Raw genomic sequence first — 25,197 nt, 5'->3', positions numbered from 1 at the left:
AGCCCAGGAGTTCAGAGTTACAGTATAGCTATGATCACACCAATGCACTCCAGCATAGGCAAAAGAGCAAGACCCCATCTCTTCACAAAAAGGAAAACCACACAGAAAAGGTACAGTAAAATATGGTATAAAAAGTTAAAAATGGTACACCTATATAAGGCACTTACCGAGAATACAGCTTATAGGAGAAGTTGCTCTGGGTAAGTTAGTGAGCAGTGAATGAATGTGAAAGCCTAGGACTTTACTGTACAGTACTGTAGTCTTTATAAAACTGTACCCTTAGGCTACACTAAATTGATCAAAAATGCATTTTTCTTTCTTCATTAATAAATTTAGATTACTGTAACTTTTTTACATTATAAACTTAAATTTTTTTAGACGTTTTGACTCTAACAATACAGCTTAAAACAAATATATTGCATAGCTGTATAAAAATATTTCCTTTCTTGGGCAGCGCCTGTGGCTCAGTGAGCAGGGTGCCGGCCCCATATGCCGAGGGTGGCGGGTTCAAACCCGGCCCCGGCCAAACTGCAACCAAAAAATAGCCGGGTGTTGTGGTGGGCGCCTGTAGTCCCAGCTACTCGGGAGGCTGAGGCAAGAGAGTAGCCCAGGAGTTGGAGGTTGCTGTGAGTGTGTGAGGCCACGGCACTCTACCAAGGGCCATAAAGTGAGACTCTGTCTCCACAAAAAAAAAAAAAAAAAAATATTTCCTTTCTTTATATCCTTATTCTATAAGCATTTTTCTGTTTAAAAAAGCTTTATTCTTTTTAGTTTTAATTTTTTTGTTAAAAACTAAGACACAAATATACACATTAGCCTAGGCCTACACAGGGTTAGGATCAACAAGATGTCACTAGGCTGTAGGAATTTTTCAGCTCCATTATAGCTTTAGGGGACCACCCTCATATATGCACTCCTCATTGACTAAAACATTATCTTGAAGTACAAGACTGTATTTTATGTACTTATATGCTAACTTTTAAAATTCCACAAACTCTACTAGAATGTAAACTCAAGAACTATGTTTACTTCATTCACTACTGAATCCCTACCAGCACAGTTCCTGACATACGTAGGCACAAGTTTACATTTATTATTTATTTTCATAAAGAATTTCCTTTGTTATCCTATTTTTTTTACAATGCATATACCTAAGGCACTTACCCAGCTTAAAAATACTGCCTTGTATCTCACTGGAGCCACAACACCCAAATTAGAACTTCATAGTGCTACCCTCTCAACAATAGCTAAGTAGATCAAATAGCTGATTAGACACATTTGTCTTTCTCTCTCTCTCTCTCTCTCTTTCTCTATTTTTAGAACTGGGATTGTAACTTTGATCTCTATATACTGATTATGCTAATAGGTTAACTAAGTAGTAGCGTAGTAGATAACAATCATAGGTAACTATCTTTGATCATGTGTATCTAAAAGCAAAGTAAATTACACTGTAAAGAAGGAAGAAATATGTAGACAGAAGCAAACAAAAAGATGAAGGCAGTACTACCTAGGTTCCCAATGGCTTTACTTTTGGCAAGTTCCAATTCTGCATGAAGCCAACTTGTTCTGTGAAATTTCAGCAATAATCCCAATATCCTTCCACATTTTTATCTTTAGATAGATGAAAATGGGTTTGTGATATTTACAACCAAAAGAATACTAAAAATATCATAGCACTTTTTCTAACTAAATACATCTAACACATAAAGACCATATAAAAGCAAAAATATAGCTCAAAAAGTGTGTCAAAATTACAAGAGGAAATGTTAAACTGGAGAATCCTCAAGTTTTCAGTAACTAGAGTCTAGTAATCACAGACATAAATATTATAAAATAGATTATATTTTGAGTGAAAGGATCAACATTATCAAAAAATGAACACAGTTATATCAAGACAAATAAATCTTAAAACAAATAAATACTTCTTTAAAGTTCTCCAGGGAAAAATTAGCCATGAATGGACTCTTAGTTCCAAACTTCTTCAAAATAACTCATACTAGGCCATGCCCTAAAGTACATTCTCAAAGTAAAAAATTAACAATTCTTAAAATTAGCTGATGGAGATTATTTCTTTAATTCAAAAAAAAACAGGAAAAGAAAGAAAAATGCTGTCCAATATTTGGAATAAAAACAAACTTGAGAAGAGAAGGATAAGAAACCATCACAACCAACTGGAATTTTATTACTCATACATATGGGGAAGATGTGAAAAGCCATAGGTATGAGCCAACAGACTCCCTAAGAATCTCCTACAAGCCAATCACCTCAAAATGTGAATCAACTCTGGTCACCCATGCAGCCAACTATTCTTTGAAGTAATTACTAATTGAATAATCCACGTTTTTGTTTAGGAAGTTAAAATGGAAATGACAAAATCCTAGCAGTTTTCTTTTGTAGCCCTATTCAAAGTATCCATTATTTTCTAAGCAGCAAATGAAAATGTCAAAAACATTCTTGCTGTAGATATTTAGTTGTTTTCTGCCAAATTAATGAAAGGAAAATATTGCACTTTGAATTGGTTAATTACCATGAATCCTTCTGCAAAGGGCTCCTGCTTGTAGAATTAAGCCAGCTTTAGTTGGCACATTGCCCTAATATTCATGGAAACTAGACTATAGGCTCCACTGTACTCGAGAGACATTCAGCTTTTGGCATCATTCATCAGCTTACAAATCATCCATCCTAACCACTATAGACATTCAACTGTCTAAAATAAACAGGGCAGAAAGCACCTGCATTTATTGGGAATGCACCACATTCTGCTTCCTTTTTTTTTTTTTTTTTTTAAGAGACAGAGTCTCACTTTGTCGCCCTCAGTAGAGTGCTGTGAAGTTACAGCTCACAGCAACCTCCAGCTCTCATTGGGCTTAGGCATTCTCTTGCCTTCAGCTTCTCGAGTAGCTGGGACCACAGGCACCCGCCACAACGCCTGGTATTTTTTGTTGCAGTTTGGCGGGGGCTGGGTTTGAACCTGCCACCCTCAGTATATGGGGCTGGCACCCTATTCACTGAGCCACATTCTGCTTCTTCGAAATTTTAAGAGCTAGACGTAGAACACAAAAATGAAGAAGAATACCCTGATTTGCATATCTTCTAGAAGCTAGAGCTACTTCAACAAAAAGCCTCTGGTGACAAAGCTACTTCAAGGAAATCCACTAAGAAGAAGGCAACTTCAAGCAAGGAAGAACTTGGACAAGTTCTTTTTCCTCAATTTTAGGTCAGGATTAATGAAGTTATTTCAGGTATAGGCTTTTTAGGAATCCATGCACAGATTCCCGTCCCCCCCACCTGTCTAGGATTTGAAATAAGTGCTGATGTGCATATTTTCAGAATCTGATAAAATATCCATTGTATATTCAACCTAACTCTATGTCTCCTTTATCCTTATGATTCCCTTCCCTTCAGAAATTGCAAGACCTAGAAGGACCTCTATGTCAAATAACATATCAGATAAACTTGCTTTAAAATTAGATAGGAAAATGGTTCTCAACTTTTTGAAAACTATATTCCACCAATCTTTCTATGTGGGAAAGAATGGGTAGAAAGATGGAGATAGAAAAAAAAAAAAAAAAAAACAAAACAGTGATTTCTCACTTCCTTTTCCTCTCTCTCTAAATACGAGATCCCAAATCAAGAGAGATAAATACTGTTAAATCTAAGAATGCAAGCTGGCTTCTCCAAGATTTTCTCCATTAGGTCATAGTAAGAACTCTAGGCTCCAATGTGCATCATCATACATACCATCCTCATACACAGTCTTCCATCAGGGAGTGGGAAGGGCACAGAAGCCAACAACTGTCCTTCAAAGGGTCACTAAGCCCCAACCATACCATTATATACTTACTTTCACATCTACATATTATGACAAATGCAAAATTAGCAGGCAATGTTTTTTATGACTGAAAAAATATCCCCATAAATCCCTAATCAAAAACTTTAAGAAAAAATTAGGCATTCAGGATTTTAGAACTTGGTATAAGAAATCTGTATCTATCTTTAAACAAATTGGAGCTTGTCCAGGAGGATAACCAGGATGCTTAAAGAGTTTAGAACAATCAGAAATACGGTATAAAGACAAATGTAGTACAAAAAAGAGAAACATGGAACAAAGAACAGATGGGAGAACAAACAGCAAGATAAGCGACGAAAGGAACCATCAAAAATCACAGTAGTAAATGTAAACACTCCAGAGAAAAGGCCGAGATTAACACTGTCTTGAAAAAGCACAACAGTGTATTTTGGAAGCTGTTTCAATTGCCCCGGGGGTCCTCCTCCTAAAATATTCACCCAGACCGATTTATTCAAGAGTTTTCCTTGCACGCTCTTGTAGTATTTTTATAGTTTCATGTCTTAAGTTTAAATCTTTAATCCAGTGAGAGTCTATCTTAGTTAATGGTGAAAGGTGTGGGTTCAGTTTCAGTCTTCTACAGGTTGCCAGCCAGCAGCTTCAAAAATACACTACTGGGACCTGATCAAACTAAAAAGCTTCTGCACAGCCAAGAACACAGTAAGTAAAGCAAACAGACACCCCTCAGAATGGGAGAAGATATTTGCAGGTTATGTCTCCGACAAAGGTTTAATAACCAGAATCCACAGAGAACTCAAACGTATAAGCAAGAAAAGAACAAGTGATCCCATCGCAGGCCGGGCAAGGGACTTAAACAGAAACTTCTCTGAAAAAGATAGGCGCATAGCCTACAGACATATGAAAAAATGCTCATCATCCTTAATCGTCAGAGAAATGCAAATAAAAACTACTTTGAGATATCATCTAATTCCAGTAAGATTAGCCCATATCACAAAATCCCAAGACCAAAGATGTTGGCGTGGATGTGGAGAAAAGGGAACACTTCTACACTGCTGGTGGGAATGCAAATTAATATGTTTCTTTTGGAAAGATGTTTGGAGAACACTTAGAGATCTAAAAATAGATCTGCCATTCAATACTATAATTCCTCTATTAGGCATATGCCCAGAAGACCAAAAATCACATTACAACAAAGATATTTGTACCAGAATGTTTATTGCAGCCCAATTCATAATTGCTAAGTCATGAAAAAAGCCCAAGTGCCCATCGATCCACGAATGGATTAATAAATTGTGGTATATGTACACCATGGAATATTATGCAGCCTTAAAGAAAGATAGAGACTTTACCTCTTTCATGTTTACATGGATGGAGCTGGAACATATTCTTCTTAGCAAAGTATCTCAAGAATGGAAGAAAAAGTATCCAATGTACTCGGCCCTACTATGAAACTAATTTATGGCTTTCATATGAAAGTTATAACCCAGTTATAACCTAAGAATATGGGGAAGAGGGAGAGGGAGGGGAGGGAGGGGGGAGGATGGGCAGAGGGAGGGTGATTGGTGGGATTACACCTGCGGTGCATCTTACAAGGGTACATGTGAAACTTAGTAAATGTAGAATATAAATGTCTTAGCACAATAACTAAGAAAATACCAGGAAGGCTATGTTAATCAGTGTGATTAACATATATCAAATGGTCTATAAAACCAGTGTATGGTGCCCCATGATCACATTAATGTACACAGCTATAATTTAATTTAAAAAAAAAAGCACAACAGAACATGCTGCCTTTGAGAAATGTACATTAAGTGTTGAGAAATGTACATTAAGGTTAAAAGCAGAAGGACAGAAAAAGATATACCACCCTCATGCTAGTCAAATGAAATCTAGAGTAGCTATCCTAATAACAAAGAAAAGTTGATTTCAGAATAGAAGTATTAATAGGAATACAAGCAATAGTTTCATTATGATAAAGCGATGAGGACATAAAAATCGTTTCTGTACCTAATTAACAGTGCTCAAATTGCATAAGTAAAAACTGATAGAAACCAAGATATACAATATTCTGTCCATAAAACAAGTCTCAAATCGAAAAGATTCAAGTCATGTAGAATATGTGATCTGCTCAAAACTGAAATAAATTAGGAAAAATTTAAAAAGAAAAAAACAGATCTTTAAAATACCCCCAAATATTCTGAAACTAAGTAAGATAAATAAGTAAATGGTCAAGAAAGAAACACAAAGGGGAATTAGAAAGTAGAAAGTATTTTAAACTGAAGGAAAATAAAAACCATAAAAATTTTGTGGGAGGGATGCCATTGACAATACCATCTATTTTAGAAAAGAAGAAATGTCCCTCTGTCTCTCTTTCTGTCTCTCTCTCTCTCTGGCAGTGCCCGTAGCTCAGTGGATAGGGCACAGGCCACATACACAGAGGCTGGCAGGTTCGAACCTGGCCTGAGCCAGCTAAAAAACAACAGGCAAACATGCTAAAACCACTTTACATGTATAACTGAGTTGAAGAACCAAGTAAATTAATGATGGAAGCAAGCCATGTTTCTCACCCCTGGAGAGAGACATTAGACATTAACAATAAACCATGCTAAAATGAATCCAACAGTACTAGATTAGAGTCAGAGACATCAGAATGAACTCACATTAAGCTTAAGATAGCTGCAAATGGACAGATACAGAAACAGAAATGTATATACCCATGGGTTAGCACATATACCTGCATTTCCTCACTCTTCCTGCCAAGAAAACTAGATGTAGTAACAGCATGGTAGCAAGAATCAGCATACCCAGGACCAGATCTTCCTTTCTAAAAGACATACTTCAAAAACAGGAACCAGAACTCCTTTAAGAAATGGATGATTTTAGGGCTGGGGCATAGAAAATATAAGATAAGGCTTAGGGAACTTGAAGTCTCAGAACAAGGGCAAATAGAAAATATAAGATAAGGCTTAGGGAACTTGAAGTCTCAGAACAAGGGCAAAAAAAAAGGGGGAGGTGGGGGGCAATGAAAAAAGAAAGAAAAAAAAATCCAGGAGAAAGAAGGCATACAGCAAGTCAGAGGAACACAGGAGCCAATCTAAGGTGCCTGTGGCTCAGTGAGTAGGGCGCCAGCCCCATATGCCGAGGGTGGCGGGTTCAAACCCAGCCCCGGCCAAACTGCAACAAAAAAAAAAATAGCTGGACATTGTGGCGGGCACCTGTAGTCCCAGCTGCTGAGGAGGCTGAGGCAGGAGAATCGCGTAAGCCCAAGAGTTGGGGGTTGCTGTGAGCCATGTGACGCCACAGCACTCTACCCAAGGGCGGTACAGTGAGACTCTGTCTCTACAAAAAAAAAAAAGAGCTCCCAATGGTCACAGCTGGAACAAAATGAGCAACAAAATAAATAACAGTGTAGCTAAATACAATGTAAATTACAAAATGAATATGCATGAGTCCATACTGATAGAATAAATAGCTGAAGGTATAAATAAGGGAGAAAAGGTAAGTATTTATTATAGAGGCATGCCAAGTAATTGATGCTGCTAGCTATCTGTAGGAGGTACAGCATAAGTCCCTCTTCTTAATCTCCTGCCTCTTGAGCATGGGCTATACTTGTTAACTTGCTTCCAAAGAATAGAATATAGAAAGGGTAAAAAAAACAAAAATTAACTTTACAGTAGAGAAATATGGTGAATATTACCTGGGTAATCAAGATTGAGCAGCACCAGTGATAAGGTACACTGATAGCATGTGTACTCTGCCCACTTCAATCATGATGTGATAAGAAAGGTACTTCTGACAAAAAAATAGAACCCATGTCTAACGAAGAGAAAAACATCAGACAAACTCAATTCGGGGACACTCTATTAATTAATTAACTCAATCTTCAAGGTCTTGAAAACAAGCAAAGGGGGAAAATGTGTCAATTATTTGAGCAAACTAAAGAGAAAGAAGAACTAAACACAAAGTGGAACCCTAGAACGAACAGAAAACAGGTATTAATGGGAAAAATGGTGAAATCCAAATCAGCACCAATCCTGGTTGGCCACTGAATTCTGACAAATCTGTCATGGTTATGTTAGATGTTAATGATAAGAGAAAATAAATGGGAAGAATACTGGAATTCTCTGTACTACCTCTACAATTTATATGCAAAACTAAAATTATTCCAAAATAAAAAGGTTTATTATAAAAATATACTATACACTTAAAGATAAAAGTAAAAGCATAAAGTTTCTAAAAGAAAACAAATAAATTTTGAACTTGAATTAGGCAAAACTTATTAGATCTGATGCCAACAGCATAATGTACAAAAAATAAAATTGATGAATTAGACTTCATCAAAATTTAAAACTTCTATTCTTTGAAAGACACTGTATAGGAATGAAAAAACAGGTAGACCAAAATCTGCAAAGCATATATCCAATAAAGGACCTATATTAATAATGTAGATAAAGAATTCTCAACTCATTAATAAAACACCAATCTAATTACAAGTAGGCAAAAGATGCTCAACATACCAATCATTAAGAAGGTGTAAATTAATAACACAAAGAGAAACCACCATCCATCCATCCATCAGAATGACTGTAATTTAAAAGATTGATATATCAACAGTTGGTGAGGATGTAGAAGAACTGGAACTCTCAGACGATGCTGGTAGGAATGTAAAATGGAGTGATGAGCTTGAGATTTCCTACAAATTAAACATATACTTCTATTACCCAATCATTCTACTCCTTGGTATTTACCCAAAAGAAAGTATCTGTTCAATGTACATCAATGATTTATATGTGCTTTACTCATAACAGTCAATAACTGGACATAACCCAATTGTCTATCAACAGATGAATGTATGAATTAATTGTGGCATTTCAATATGGTGGAATACTACTCATCAATGAAAAGAAACGAACTACCATTACAGGCAACAATATGGGTAAGTCTAAAATAATTATAGTAAGTGAAAGAAGTCAGACAAAAGGAATATATACTGTATGATTTCATTTTTACAAAGTTCTAGAAATTATAAACTATAGTGACAGAAAACCGAAGAGTAATTCCAGGGGTAGAAATAGGATCGAGCTTCATGGAGCAGGGAGAGAAAGAAGAGAATGTAAAGGAGCACAGAGAAACTTTGGGGGTACAGATTCACTGTTCTGGTTGTAAAATTTTCTTCTTTGGTGGCTATTCAAATTTTTGCCTGCTTTTAATTAGGTTGTTTTGTTTTATTAATGAGTTTTGAGACTTTTTATTTACATTATTAACATCTAAGTCTTCTACTGGATACAATATCAAAACTTACCAAAGTATATACTTTATGTACAATTTATTTTATATCCAACTCTTCAACCAAGCTGTTTTTAATTTAAAAAAAAATCAAAAATCGCAAAACCTGGAAAACCTGGGACTACATTAAATCTGGAAATGAGAAACCTCAAAAAAAAAAAAAAAAGGAATAGGCTTTTGCAGACAGCTGATGGCATAGCAAGTAAAGACACTAATTAGATTGGGTCTATGCGGCTTCAGAGAGTATTAATGCCCACAAAGTAGAAATAAAAAAGAAGCCGCACCAGATACACAAGTAGAATATAGTAACAATTGGAGCTGTCGAAACATGGAATGGACTGCTTTGTAAGACACAGTTCTCCCTTAGTCACAGAGCTTAAGCATAAACTCAACCCATCATCTGTTAGATGATGTACTAGGAGAAATTCTCATTTGGGATAGGAGACAGAACTTCCTGATCTTTATACTAGTAAGAAAACCAGAATAAACAGTTAGTACTATGAAAGAAAGGTATCATACTTATCAAAATTTACAGCTATCGATGCCAAACATTTCGAGGCTGTGAGCAAGGTTAAATGAACATACCTGTATATCTTCAACAGGGCTCCCTTTCACATAGAGAAAACAATAAAGAAAGCTTTTATAGATAAAGCTTCTATGTTTATAGATAAACTTAGTTTTTTAATAAATACACCTTTTTGCTTCTGTTTATAAAATTATGAAAAAATTCTTGAGAGAAGGGAGTATTTATGATGTTTACTATGCAATTCTAAGCCCTTAAGAGTTTAATACCTAAAAATAATAGCTACCATTTATTGAATATCTATTATGGGCCTAGAAATTTAAACAAGACATCTTGAATATATGAACTTAATCCTTCAAAAATACCTATTATTCCTATTTTACAAAGAAAAAAATCTTAGGCTGAGGGAAGTTAAGGGGATCATCAGATTTAAGATCTAAAGTCAAGTCTGTTGGGCTCCATAACCCAATCATATTAGATTGCCTATTAGTTCACTGAAGAAATAGGGGCCATCTGACAATAGTTCCTGTTTCCCACTCAAAATTTTCTGGAGTCACACATTCCATTTCAATGCCTTCAGTGCCTTGCAAACCTTGTCATCATGGTGGATAGAAAACCTTCCAGCCTACTTTTTAAGCATCATTTCAAATTTTTTTCCCCTATATTACAAACTAAAATATTTTAAAATCCTTAAAAAATCAAAGTAAGTAAAAAAATTCTTACTTTTCTACATGCCCTTTCTTATTTTTGGCCTGGTGAATAAACTTTTATCTTTCCAAAATCAGTTTAAATACTGTTTCCTCAGTTGAAGTCTTCTCTGAAATTCTAGCCACAATTAGACTTATCTTCTTTTATATTTACATCACTCCATTCACAGTGGTAATTATTTACTTGTGGGATTGTTTCTCACAAAAACATCTACTCAAACACCATTATTCATCCCTTATATCTCCAGCAGCTGAGCCCAGTGCTTGAGGTATGGGAAAGTTTCAGTAAACATCTACTGACTGAATGGATGGATGATGGATAGGTGAATGAACAAACAAATGGGCATACTAACCAATGTCTGAATTAAGGGTTTAGGGGATACGTAAAAGAAACAACACCATGTATGACAGAGATATACTAGTTGCCACAATCACTCCATATACTACACCTTATTAATTCTATATGATTTCAGCCTGAACTATGTCTTAATTGAAGCTACTATTATTATCTATTCTACTTGATTGTATAGTCGTGTTTAAACTGTTTATTTAATCAAAAGTAAAAGTGATGTGCAAAAATTCATTCTTAAGACTATAAAACTGTTGGATACCAGGAGATCTATAAACGACTCTGATTACTTGTCAAGAAGAAAGCCAGAGGAATAACCTTTTTGTGACCTCCTCCCACAAACAGAACTATTCACAGATTTTACTATTTCAAGATGTGACCTTGTTTAGTGCTCTCCTACTGCAAATAATGAGACATCAAAAAAAAAATTCCTACCATTTAAAATTTCAGGTTTTTTTCTCCTCAATTCTATTTCCTAAAATCAGTCTTAATATGAGTAATTTATGGTGCATTTTGGTTTGAGGGACTTCTTTTACCATCTTATTCTCTTGCCAAGACCTAATGTGGAAATAATTTGGGCTCTTGGTGGACACTACAGTTTTATGTTAAAATCAAGCTATAATTAACTTCTTTTAAAAAATGCAAAATAAGATGGAACTAAAAAAAAAAAGTCAAGAAGCTTTGAGAACCATTCTCAGCTAATGGAAAAATTGTTTTAATTACATAAGAAATGTTCTAAAGCAATCTTCTGGGGAAAACAAAGCATTACTTATTCATTGAGAAAAATGCCTTCCCTGAAGAAGTGTTCACATGTCAGAAGCCCTTATTCTATGAAATAAATGCCTTATAAATGTAGGTGAAAAAGTTCATACCTTGATAATTTTCTTCTAAGATGCTGCCTCATTATAGCAATAACATTTTGATTTATGCTAAAAAGGGTTCGTTTCTGAAGAACTAAAATTTCTTAAAAAAAAAAAAAACACAGGAAAAATCCTAAAGAGCTCTATAAAGTACTCAAACAGTCTATAGCAGTGGACTTTGCTTCAAAAGGACAAAAGCAATTTTAAAATTAAAAATCCTTCAAAAGGACAAAAGCAGCAATTTTAAACCACATTAAGTATAATCATTTTTTTCCTGAAACAAGATAGTACAATGGGAATAATAACTGAATGATTTCAGAACCCAGTAATGCAAAGTTTGGGAACTGCAAAATGAAAAGACAAAAATAAAAACTTTGGGCTAAAACATACATTAAACAGAAGGAGACAATTTCCCAAAGCCGATATAATTTTCTCAGGTTAGCCTGAGAACATAGGATATATAATTTATCTTCACTTTTCCTACTGCTACCTTTAACTTAGCTTCTGCATTTCCTTTTATAAATACACAGTTTAACAAAAATGCTTACTGATTTTTTAACTTATCACATTGTGATCTTTCAAGTGAAACATTTTGGTTCATTCAAGTTTTAGCGGCTTTAAGTATTTCTTGTGTCTACTGTAAGAGAGATAATAATCCATAAAATGAAAGGACACCATGCATGAATTAAATGAGAAAGGTTCATAAGAGAACCAGAATCTAATTACATAAACACACTTCCCTACAGGTGGATATAAATTCGAAAATCTCTGAAATCTCATCTTTGAAGGCTAGCAGTGCTTTTTTAATTATGCTAAAAGTCCCTTGTCTGCTTGATCTCTTGTGAACAATTTTAATCAGGCAAGCCTAATATACTCCATCTCACAGACAACTTAACAGAGTTCTCAACTATGAGCTACTGGGAAGACAAAGAACCATAGCATTTTTATTAAAAGGAAAAAATGGCCAGCCTGGAGATTTGGCCAGCAATAAAGCAAGATTAAATCATGCTTTTCCCCTACTTAACCTACTTAACTTCAAGAACTACAGACATATAATTAATTTTCTCTTGAGATTTACTCTGTAAACATAAACATGCCAATTCAGAGTGGTTTTATTCTCTTTTCCCATTCACAAATAGACTAATATACGAACAACTGCCAGAGTCTAAGAATAGCCCCTAAAAATGTTCCTCCCCAAAAAAGGAGAGTTAAAAATCAATTCTCTGCAGACTGTGGGGATCCTGACAAAGGATTCTATACAAAGTGAGTGTTAAATGGTAATTAAAAGGGCCAAATAACCCCATCTCTACCTTGGCAGTCCATCCATCCACAAGCCCATTTGCTACATTAGCTATCACCATGAGTCCTCAGTCCATTCTGAGCTTCCTTAAGAACAGAAGCCTATCATAACCCACATTTTTCAACTGCAATAAACTACCTCAACTTAACTGCCACCATTTTAAACTCCTTTCTCTTAACCAATTCAACGGAGAAACTAAAAATGTATTGATAGTTGACCCAGGCCCTAAGAGTTTGCATCTATAGCAATAGAAGGTTGGTTGTGTTTCTCTTTATCCCCCAACTATTTTGAAATTAAAAATGATAACCCTGATCTGGGTTTGCCTCCAATTAGTTGCTAGATGGTCTGGCACAATGTTCTCAACTCCCTCTGTGCCTCATTTTCTCTATCTGTCAAACTATAACTAATCATACCCTGCCCTTCAAAGAACTGATGTAAAAATTAGATGATATGATACATGTGAGAGCAGCATTTTAGTACACTCTGGACACATAATTAAATTTATTTCTGTTGTGTCCTAGATCATTGTTTCCAGGCTTTTCAAGCATGGGCTTTCAACATTTCTGTTGAACCTCAAATCAGTTACAAACATTATAAGACTTACAAGCAATCCTTATCCAGAACCTTTGTTTTTTTATTTCCCTATCTCCCATCCTCAGCACTATCTCTCTAGAGGCTTTCCAGTTACGTTCACTCTATGGTTCCTTGGGCATTTCTGCCTCACATAGTTTTTCTATGCACGAGTCACATTTGCTTATTCATCAGAGATGGCTTCATTTACCTTTGCTTCAGTTTGTTTATCTGCCTAGTTCTAGTATTGCTGGGGCTTCTTACTAATTGCAGTTGTACACTATCAGTTTATTCAACACTATTCTATGACTATGGTTACGGTGCTGGGCACATGCACCGGGGCTGACGGGTTGGAACCCAGTCCAAACCAGCTAAACAACAATGACAACTACAACAAAAAATAGCCAGGAATTGTGGCGGGCACCTGTAGTCCCAGCTACTTGGGAGGCTGGGGCAAAAGAATCGCTTAAGCCCAAGAGTTTGAGGTTGCTGCGAGCTGTGACACCACAGCACTCTACTGAGAGTAACATTATGAGACTCTGTCTCAAAAAAAAAAAAAAAGACTATTATTTGCATTTAAACAAAGAGAAAATTAAAACATAGTAGGTTAAGACAAATAGTAATAGATACAGTCCAGGAAAAATTTGGTTAATTCTTTGAAAATAATTTTGGTTTTTATATTTCATACTTTCACTTATCAACTCCTGTAATTATACTGACCTGGTTGCTTGCTTATTGAAGTGGGAGACACTAAAGAGAATACCTACCAGGCAAGGCACCATTGAAAGGCAAACAAAAAAACTACCAACCAGTGTGAAAGGCTAATGTGACAGACTCCTAAGTTTAAAATGTAAGCAGTGGACCCAAGTGTCCAGCAAGAGATGATGGGATAAAGAAAATGTGGTGTACACATTCACAATGGAATCCTATCTAGCTTTTAAAAAGGATAAATCCTGTCATTGGCAATGACGTGGCTGAACCTAAAGAACATTATGCTAAGTAAAATAAGCCAGGCACAGAAAGACAACCAAGCATGTATAAAATGTGATCCCACTTATATATAGAATCTGAAACAGCTAAACTCGCACAAGTAGGAAGGAGAATAGTAAATACCAAGGGCTGGAAAGCAATGGAGTGATATTGGTCAAAGAGTGTAAGGTTTCAACCAAAAAAGATGAGTAAGTTACAGAGATCTGTGGTATAGCACGGTAAGCATAGTTAATAATAATGTATACTTGAAAATTCCTAAGAAAATAGATTTCAAATGCTCTCACCACAAAAATATTAAATTAAATCAAGTTAAAAATAAGCTTTTTAAAATGTTCATCGGTACTACTAAGACTGTAAATACACAATAGAAATCCCTTTAACATTTCTAAAAAAAGAGTTGTTGAAATCTATCTTGAAATAGCCCAGATAAAGAAAATTTCAATTTTGCAGTAAGAAAAGCAAGCTCTGTAATAGGGAATGTTCCTCTGGAACAAAATAATCAGTTAGGACCACTGTCCAGATGTTTTAATTATGCCTGAAGGTAATTTCTTTTAATCATTATTTTGTTTTTCCCTTTCCTTAAGAAAATATTCTTCCCCAATCTTTTGGATATACAAAATTTAAATGTTTAATAAAGCAAAATAAAGTATTATCCTTTACATAAATATGAATTGCATGTCTTTCAAAGACTTCGTATTTCTTAATTTTCCTAATGGAGTTTAAAGTCTTTCCAATATCCCCAAGTTAATCCCAACTTGTTTCAAATTACCATGTTTTGAAGTTTTGCCTCAGGTTTTCTCGTCAAGGATACTAAAATATGCAAAGGGTCATCGAGGACAGGTAGCTTTTTGTTTTGTTTTGTTTTGTTTTTTAAGTAACAGAAGAGAATAAATTTTTTTAGTATATTCCCTTAATATACTAAGGGAATTCTTAGGATCATTCCATTCAATTCACTTAGGCAAATGTTATACTTTAGTACTAACTGGAAAAGTGGCTAAAACTTTCTTTTCAACTAAATATTTGGTTTTAAATACTACAATTACAATTCCATCTGTCACCCAGATCTTGGTTTCTAATACTACTTCCAGTGAAAGAAACTAGGACCCCCTTGGAGAAACAGCTGACTCTAGGAGTGGGCCAGGAAATAAAGATAAATGTGAAGCATCCCATACTACAGACAAATAAGGAAGTGCTCAAAAATAATAATAAAAATAAAATACAATGATGAGGTTATGTCAGAGGAGTCACATGAAACAGCTGAAGCAACTTGCAATGGCCAAAGCTAGAACAATTTGAGCCATAAAATATAGTACTGGGTTATACCACAAAATCCATACAATCTATGAACTGCACATATTTATAATATATATTATATATTACATATACAATATACTAGAATATATATCAGATGTTGGTTTATATATAAAACATAAAATGTTATATATTACCCATATGGTATACATATTTATTGTATGTGTGTTTCATATATATTATATATGACATATTACATATATGACACATGTCATATATTATATGTCATATAGTATATAATATGTAATGTATTTATATCAGACATTATATATGTGATTTATGATATAAGATATGTACTATATGCATAGTTCATAGATTATATTTTACATATTATATATGATGTTATATATATGTAGATGAAAGATATGCCAGTGATGAGTTTCTCATCTACATATATAATTATGTATATGTATCATTCATCTACATATATTATTATATATTATACATAAGATTCAATAAAAAAATAAACAGGAGAGGGGAAACAAATCTCTTGCAGGAGTATTTCAAGTAATTAATATAAATACTCCACCATCAACAAAGTAGAACATAATTCCCCATTTCTCAAATGTGGGCGGTACATAGTGACTTCCTTCCAAAGAGTACAGTATGGAAAGAAAGGATGAGGAACAACTTCATAGTAGATAAACCTAATATAACAGGAAAAACAGGTGTAGGGTATATAGGAACTCTGTGTACTATTTTCACAACCTTTCCATAAATCTAAATCTATTCTAAAATGTAAAATGTATTTTCAAAGTAAAAAAGAAAGAAAGATCTGCAACTACATTTGGTTTTCTAAAGTTTGCTACTTACCTTACCAATAGAAACTCTAAGTCAATTTTAGAGCGTTTCAGTTGTCCAATTCTTCACAACCCTCTCAAACCCAAAAGTACAGTAAAACTGGTAAGAGTCATAGTTCTGCATATGAGTTGTTCTATCTTCAACTTTCCATGTGACTGACTAAAATGACCAGTCTTCTCATCCACAAAATGAGGCAAGCCTGCTGGCAGGGCTTTTCCTCCCCTCGATGGGGAGGGGACTAATACTGATGGCCAATCTGCACTCTCATCACCTAGTAGACGTCTGATCTACATCCAGCTCCATCCTCCCTTGGCTTGGCCCACTAAGGTATCATTAACTTGGTGCCAGATCTGGCTGCTTTTAGTTTATTTCTTTGTAATTAATGCTCAAATGTGATTTTTTAAAATATCAATTCGTGCTAAAACAATCTTTGGAAGAATAACCAAAAATTAGATACCATGGCTGCCTCTGTGTAGGAGAACAGAAGGCTATAGTGGGAAGGAGACATGCTTTGCACTCCATCGACTCTTGGGCTATCTGAATTATTTTTTCCTATGTGTATGCATTAGCTATTTAAAAGCTTATTATAAAAGCAACAAGAAATCCATTATCACTCAGGGATTATTATAGGTTTCTAATTTCAGCCTCTTTATCTGCTATCAGTGTATTATCTCTTTTTAATATAGTACCATAGAAAGAAACATGGCTCCAGGAGATTAGTCTAAAATGATTTCAATCCACTTCTTTTATACCAGATCAGCTGTTTCAAAATAGCATAGCAGTCTTGGAGTCAAAAGTGACATAGGCTGGAACATATGCCTCTATTTACTAGTTATTTAACCTCACTAAATCTCAGCTTCTTCATCTGCAAAACTGGAATAGCAGTACCCACACTTCATTGGATTGTTGGAAAGATTAAAAAAATACATATGTAAAACTCTTAGCTAAGTGGCTGGTCCATCTATATCATCATCATCAATATAAATGGAAATCTGTGAGAAGATCTGATATATCACTCAGTCATGTCTTCTAATCAGCTATGGATCCAGAAGCAATTTCCAAGTGTGAGCACCCTTGAAGTGCAATTGGTTTTAGCAGTTGTTATTTCTACTCACACATACTTAGAATTGAATAATTCTTATGGACCATAAAGCAACAAACGATTCAAAAACATATAGATACCTTAGGTGTTCGATGAATATCTGAGTTTGTACACAAACATGTGACTAAATAATGCTACCTCAGAAAAATACCCTGATTATTTTACCAATTCCCATTTTACCTGGGGTTATAAAATAAAGCATTTCAAAAACTAAAGGTATATGTCCACTCATAGGATCTTTACTGTTTTGCATAGCTTTACACAACTACATACATATATACCAGCAAAACTAGAGAATACACATGAACCTCTTTGTACTTTTTTCCCCTTTTTTTTACTGTTAAATCATAGCTGTGTACATTAATGCAATCGCCTGTTACTAAAAGATATATTAGAGAACTTTTTTAAAACTTTCTAATTCCGGGGCAGCGCCTGTGGCTCAGTGAGTAGGGCGCCGGCCCCATATGCCGAGGGTGGCGGGTTCAAACCCAGCCCCGGCCAAACTGCAACAAAAAATAGCCGGGCGTTGTGGCGGGCGCCTGTAGTCCCAGCTGCTTGGGAGACTGAGGCAAGAGAATCGCATAAGCCCAAGAGTTAGAGGTTGCTGTGAGCCGTGTGACGCCACGGCACTCTACCGGAGGGTGGTACAGTGAGACTCTGTCTCTACAAAAAAAAAAAACTTTCTAATTCCTTGCTGCAGGATTGTACTATAAGATTCCTTAAAATTGCTTCTTGCTTCTAATATCACACATAAAGAGCTCATGTATAAGTGATTTAAAACAACACCAAGCCGGCTCGGCACCTGTGCACAATGCTTAGGGCGCCAGCCACATACACCAGCACCGGCCAGTTGGAACCCGGACCAGGGCCTGCCAAACAACAATGACAACTGCAATAAAAAAAAAGAAAAATAGCCAGGCGTTGTAGCAGGTACCTGTAGTCCCAGCTACTTGGGAGGCTGAGGCAAAAGAATCTCATAAGCCCAAGAGTTTGAGGTTGCTGTGAGCTGTGACGCCACAACCCTCTATTGAGGGCAACATAGTGAGACTGTCTCAAAAAAAAAAAAAAAAAAAACACCAAGCTACTACTAAAAAGCCAAAAAGCATAAATTCACTGTAAATATTTATACTGTCACCATTAGTGAATGCTCTAAAATAACTGGGGAGAGATATAAAAGAACTCTAAAACTAAATGATGAAAATCTTTACAAATCATCTATTCCAATGAGGTCGAGTAGAAACCACTAAAACAATCTCATTGTATTACTAGACTACCCAATCCAATAATGGCCATTTATTTCTTCTCTCAAACCTCCAATTTTATATATTTCACAGTTTATAAGTCATTCATGTGTATAGTAAGTCATCTAATATTGACAAAATCTGTGAGAAAAATGTTATATAGTTAAATCTGGGAGAGAAACATGGTACGAGGCCACCAACCCAGTAAGTGGCAAATCTATGATTCACACTCAAGTCTTCTGCCCCCAAATTTATCTTCATCCTTTCCTTCCACCTCATCTCCAGAACTGAATTCCATGTTCAGTGATAGGCCACACTCCTTGCAGCACAATGCTCCCCATCCACACAACTTGCAATCTTCGTTAGATGGTCACATCTTCTCTGGCCTCCACTCTAGACAACTTTCCACACTGAAGCCAGATACATCTTGCAAAATTTAAATCAAATAGTCTTCTATGTGAGAATGGGTTTTCACTGTTTCTAGAAAAGGAATAGATTTATGATTCTGGTCTTCAAAGGCTGAATGGCCTGACCCCCTTCCTGCCTTCTCAGGTTAGTGTGGACTCTGTTCACAAGACAGGCTTTCGATAACTCATAATCACCATGCTCATTAGCCCAGATCCCTAACCACTCCTTTCTGGCTAGTAATACATACACAGGCCGTTACAGAAGTGTTGAGACACATAAAAATCAAGAAATGTAAAATGCATACTAACATAAAAGAATGCAGCCCTCCCTGCAACCAATAAGCTGGACAAGCTGAAACTTGCACAAATGAACCAGAAGGGACGCTGCCAACTATGTTTCTTGGAAGTGAAATAGTGGACCATAAACACAATGTGTCTCAAAACTTTCACAGTGACCTACATACTCTTTCTCACTTCAGGTGAACCTTCTCTTCCCTTCCTTTACTAACCAAATCAAATCTCCCTACTTTTTATCCTCTCTCATGATACCATGCACCTCTACTTCACTGCAGTTATCACAGCTGTAATTTACATTTACACATGCAATCGTTCGATTAATGTCTGCCTTTCTCCTCAGACTGTCAGTGCCATAAAGGGTAAGGAGGAGGTCAATTTTTCTGTTTTCAGTCACTATTACATTTCCGATGCTTGGCATAATTTCATCCCATAGTAGGTACTCAATACTTTAAAAGCTGAATACGGTACCAAGTGAAATTCCTCTTTTAGCTTTTGAAAATACCTATTATCCTTATGATTTCCCTCTCTATGCACACATATATAAAATGTTTCAATAAGGAAACCCCTCTGAATCTTTGAAATACTCCTTTTATGACAAAGTTTCCCGATATTTCGTAAAACTGGAAGCCATAAATGAACACAACAGTATCTTCTCACCAGTACAGAGAGATTGTACATCCCTGTTACAAATGCTACAGTGCTTTTAAAACACACTACACATGTGATGTAGTCCACTTGTGCCACTCCAAAAGAATGCCTGAAACTGGGTAATTTATAAAGAACAGAAATTTATTTCTCACAGTTCTGGATACTGGGAAGTCCAAAATTAAGATGCGGTGAAGTCCAAGATCAAGGTGCCAGATGGTGTGATTGCCTGGTGAGGGCTGCATCCTCAAGCCACTGAAGGCTGCATGAAGCCTCTTTTGTAAAGGCCTTACTCCCATCCATGTGTGAAGAAGACCTCCAGATCTTATCAGCTCAAAAATGTCTTCTGACACTTTAATACTATCACACTGTCCCTTAAGTTTTGATATTTGAATTTTGGAGGAAACACATTCCAACCATAGCACTGTGGGATACAGCAGTGACCATTATACCACAAATTCCAAGGTCTCTCCATATAAACTTCTCTTAAAACTTGTATGCTTAATTCTTGACTAGGGTAATAATTTGACAATAACACATGCAGAATTTTACATTAATTATTACAGGCCAAATGGCTAAGCTTATTCCCAATCCTGATTTCCTCATCCAAACGATTAGCTTCTGCTCCCAGCTTTATGTAGTACACAAATGTGATGGACCTGTTTCATCCAAGTCAGTGATAAAAATGTTTAGATGGACGAGACTGAAAGAAAGAGGTGCGTCATGTCACCAAAAATACCTTCTCTCTCCAAGCTGACATCAATTAATTCATAAAGTTCTTCCAAACACCCACAAAATACACCTGGCCTAATAATCCAAACTCTAATTTGACCATCTATTTCATAAACCTATTTACCTCTCTTTTATGAAAATAAAAACAACACCTGAATCATCTTTAGTTTTTTGCATCTCTGGCACTGCTCAAAAATTGCCAAACCATTCATATCTGCAAGTTTACTTCTAGAACATTAACTAGTGAAAGCATAAAAGTACTTTCTCACCATTGTCTCACCTTTCTTGACTTCAACTCCCTTGCTACCACTACTAGACTCCTTTACTGAATTTTAATATCATCTTCCTTTGATAGAGAAATTAAATCCAACCAAGAATACATAGCTCTGCCTCCACTCCAATATTTAGTATTACAATCTGTGTGCCAACCAGTAGTTTATTTTTTCTTTTTTTTAATGATCTGAACATAACATGTTGTGATACTTAGTACCTTCACAAGCTTCAATTAATTTTAGGATTTAGCATCCTGTATCTCATTCTCTTAGTTTTATACTACTTTTATATTTGTGTCCCAACCTTTTCTTACTTTTGAGAATCAGTTTTGCTTATATGGTCAGTATTTCACTTTAAGGAACCTCTACATAATTCATTCATTCAATAAATGTTTTATTAATTACCACCAGTTTATTAACTACCAATTCAGCAAACTAGAGCAAAGGATACAAAGATGCCTAAGACCTGCTCCCTGCCTTGAAGGAATCCAGAGGGAAATACAGATCACTAGGCAGAATTACAGGCTTTTATATAACCAAGATAAAAATAAATGCTGTGTAAGGAAAGCATACAGCAACTAGCTCAAACATGAAATAGATACTTAAGTCTTTATTAAGAAAATGACATCTGCAGTGAGTTGTAAGGAAGAATGCATTAGAAAACTGGAAGTGTCTCAGGGTAGCATGTGCAAAGGCATGGCAATACGAAAAAGAACACCATTTACATAGAAGAGTCATGTGGCTGTGATTTACAGTGTATGGAATGCAGTTTTAAGAGATGACCTGAAAATATGAACTCTGTTACAAAAAGGCCTTGTAATCTAGTTGTCCAATACATAGGATAAATAAAATGAAGAAAAGGCTTTTTACAGAACGCAATGTACCAATTAGGAGTAGCAATCCAGATGCACACCCAGTGACATGGACAGATCTTTCAAATAGTGCTGAGGGCAAAATAAGTAATGTCTAGAACATAATACCAGCAATACAAATTTAAAGTACATACACACTCAGTATTTGTGCACAAAATAAACCTACATGTTTTACAAGGACAAATATAAATAAAAGAATTCAGGTCAAAAACATGAGAATAGTTATCAGGGAAAGAAATAATGGAAAATAGAAACAGAAATGGTTTTTTTTGTTTGTTTGTTTTTTTAAGCAGGTATAATCTTGCTTGGTACTCAAAGAAGTCAGTATTTTCCTACAGGTGACAAAGTTTTGAAGTCTGGAAATAGCAAAATATAACGTGGTTTTTAGGGGAAAAGTTTGGCACATTGTGAAGAATACAGTCCTGTAGCTATAGTTTCTTCAGGAGACAAAGAACATGGTTTCATTATTCTTTTTGTGCACATGCTGGTTGGATCTTATCATCCTGTAAGGAATGGTTATGTATCATACTAAACTGTCAATAAAAAAAAAAAATAAAAAAATTAACTGTCAATAAGTAAAGATGGGTGTAGAAATTTTAGTAACAGAAGAGTGAAGAGGAGGTCTGACAGGAAGTAAATAATTGCAAATAAAAGCAACATCTGAAAACTCAAATTTGATTTTCTGCCAAGAATAGTATCAAAAACATTCCTGCACTGAAGGAGATGCTAAGGGTTTCACCAAAATAAAAGTCTGTTCCATTTTCTTCTAAGTGTTGCCAAAGGGAGAGCAATGAGAAATTAAGGCAAAGCCTCACTTAGTATGTCTTGGGAGCTCAGAGTAAAGATCTCTGAAATAAACTCATACAAGCTGCATCACTTGAGAGATGAATCCTGCATTACAACAAGAATTGCTTCATCTGTACAAACAGACTTTCTATAGAACTATAACTGAACACTACAGGCAATGAGCCAACATTTTTAAATTTCATCAAGCTTTAGTGCCAGGTGACAACTGTTTGCTGACATGATTTATGCAACACATTTCATCTAGTTATCTTAGAATCAAAAGAATTTTACCAAAGGGTTCTCATCTCATTCAGATAAACAGCAGTGATTTCTACCCCAATCACATCTGTGGAAAGTGGAAGACACACATGGTAAGTTCTAGGACAAGATCCTACAAATTAAATTCTGAGAATAAAGGACTGAAAAACACAAAATTAGCACATCTACTGGCATCTCTATTGTGAACAAACTGTTTTTCATTTGGGATGCAGAGAGCTAATTAAAAGACTACCAGAATCAAAATAAACTTTATGAATAATAAGTAAACATAAATGATAACAATACTTATTTATATAACCTTACATTTCCCAGACACACTCATGACAGTCAGATGTTCTGTTTTTCCCCTTTTGGTCTGTGCTTCAGTATTGATAAGCATTCTTTTCCCTCTTGATCTTCTTCTCTTAAACTATCACTTCATCCTATCACCTCATCCTTCTATATTCTTACCCATTTTGTCAGACTCAGTTACAGTCTGATAGAAGGTACAATTTAAAAGACAACATCTTCCAATATTGATTCTAATACAATTTGTATATTTTTACTATTATTGGCTAAAGAAGGTAATCTGTGTTATCCATTTATGGTGAGATTATGGGTAACAGTTCCTTTCTTTTTTATATATGTAGCTTTTAAAATCAAGAAGAAAAGATTTTATCTAACTATACTGGCTGTTAGGATGGAGGAAAAAACAAATCTTTATTATAGCAAATGCCCAATTTTGAAAGATGGTTACAAAGGACCCACCCTGGGATCTTCCTCTTGCCTACTACCATAATCCTGTCTCACAACGTAGTTCAGATAGGAATGCACAAACTCACCAGCTTTGTTATAGGGTCTGTGATAAACTGGACAGGAAGGCAGGGTCTGAAAGAAATCTGAAAGTTACACAACAGCTACTTAACAAGATACTATGTATTTGGGGCTTTAAAAATTAATTTATACATGTATTTTTACTAAAATACCAAAGTTTCTTATGAAATGCAAATTAAATCAGTACCAATTTATGCTGAAGACTAAATGGCTTCAAATAAAACAAAGCACAAATAACCATATACTTCCATACACACAGGGATGAAACTAAATAGTCCAATATTAACAATGGTATATAATATATTAATAATATTGTTAGAAAAAAATTCTTGTCCAATAAAATAATCATCGCCCGGAGATTTGCCCAGTTTTCCTCTACCTTATACTCGTCAAGTAAATTAGACAAACGAACATTGTTTTAAAAGACCCAAAATAACCACTTTTAATTTTTACCTTTTTTTTTTTTTTTTTTGAGACAGAACCTCAAGATGTCACCCAGGGTAGAGTGCCGTGGCATCACAGCTCACAGCAACCTCCAATTCCTGGGCTCAAGCGAGTCTCCTGCCTCTGCCTCTCAAGTAGCTCGGACTATAGGCGCCCACCACAATGCCTGGCTATTTTTTGATGTGCAGCTGTCATTGCTGTTTGGCAGGCCCAAGTTGGATTCAAACCTGCCAGCTCAGGTGTATGTGGCTGGCGCCTTAGCCACTTGAGCCACAGGCACTGAGCATTTAATGTTTACTTTTACTTGTCTTAGCATAAAAATGAAATTGAGAAACTAAAGCCACTGTAAAACTTTATCCATCCCTTAGTCACTTCATTTTTATAGACTTTAAATGAGGTAAGATTTCATAGAATCTCAAAGCTAGTATCTTACCTCCCTCCCCCAGACTTAGTTATAGGCTACACATGCCAACTATGAAAAAAAGCTTCAAAATACTGCTTGTTACCATTTTTTGTTACCATTTCCAAGTATACATAAATCTATTTCTACAAACAGAACGACAATCATTTCCTAGATGATCACTTAACCAATTTCCTAACAAACAACATATTTTTACTATACGTGCAACAGAGAACTACAAAAATGCCTCTCAATTCTCCGATTGTATTCTTTTTTTTTTTTTTTTTGTAGAGACAGAGTCTCACTTTATGGCCCTCAGTAGAGTGCCGTGGCATCACACAGCTCACAGCAACCTCCAGCTCCTGGGCTTAAGCGATTCTCTTGCCTCAGCCTCCCGAGTAG

The 25,197-nt window shown here is 35.5% G+C and overlaps 1 protein-coding gene across 2 annotated transcripts in view; it reads right to left on the bottom strand.

The window, feature by feature from the left end:
• The window catches only part of RFX3 (regulatory factor X3), a 293,053-nt gene that overhangs the window by 206,611 nt on the left and 61,245 nt on the right, over positions 1-25,197 (bottom strand). The window contains exon 2 of one of the 2 annotated variants that reach the window (XM_053573820.1): positions 23,960-24,016. The exons of the other annotated variant lie outside the window; for it this stretch is intronic. The gene's annotated coding sequence lies outside the window, so the exon portion shown is untranslated. The remainder of the gene's footprint in view (positions 1-23,959; positions 24,017-25,197) is intronic. 2 annotated transcript variants of the gene reach the window in all.

Source organism: Nycticebus coucang, chromosome 2 (assembly GCF_027406575.1).
Source record: "Nycticebus coucang isolate mNycCou1 chromosome 2, mNycCou1.pri, whole genome shotgun sequence".
NCBI lineage: Eukaryota > Metazoa > Chordata > Mammalia > Primates > Lorisidae > Nycticebus > Nycticebus coucang.
This window is presented reverse-complemented; position numbering and strand designations above follow the sequence as displayed.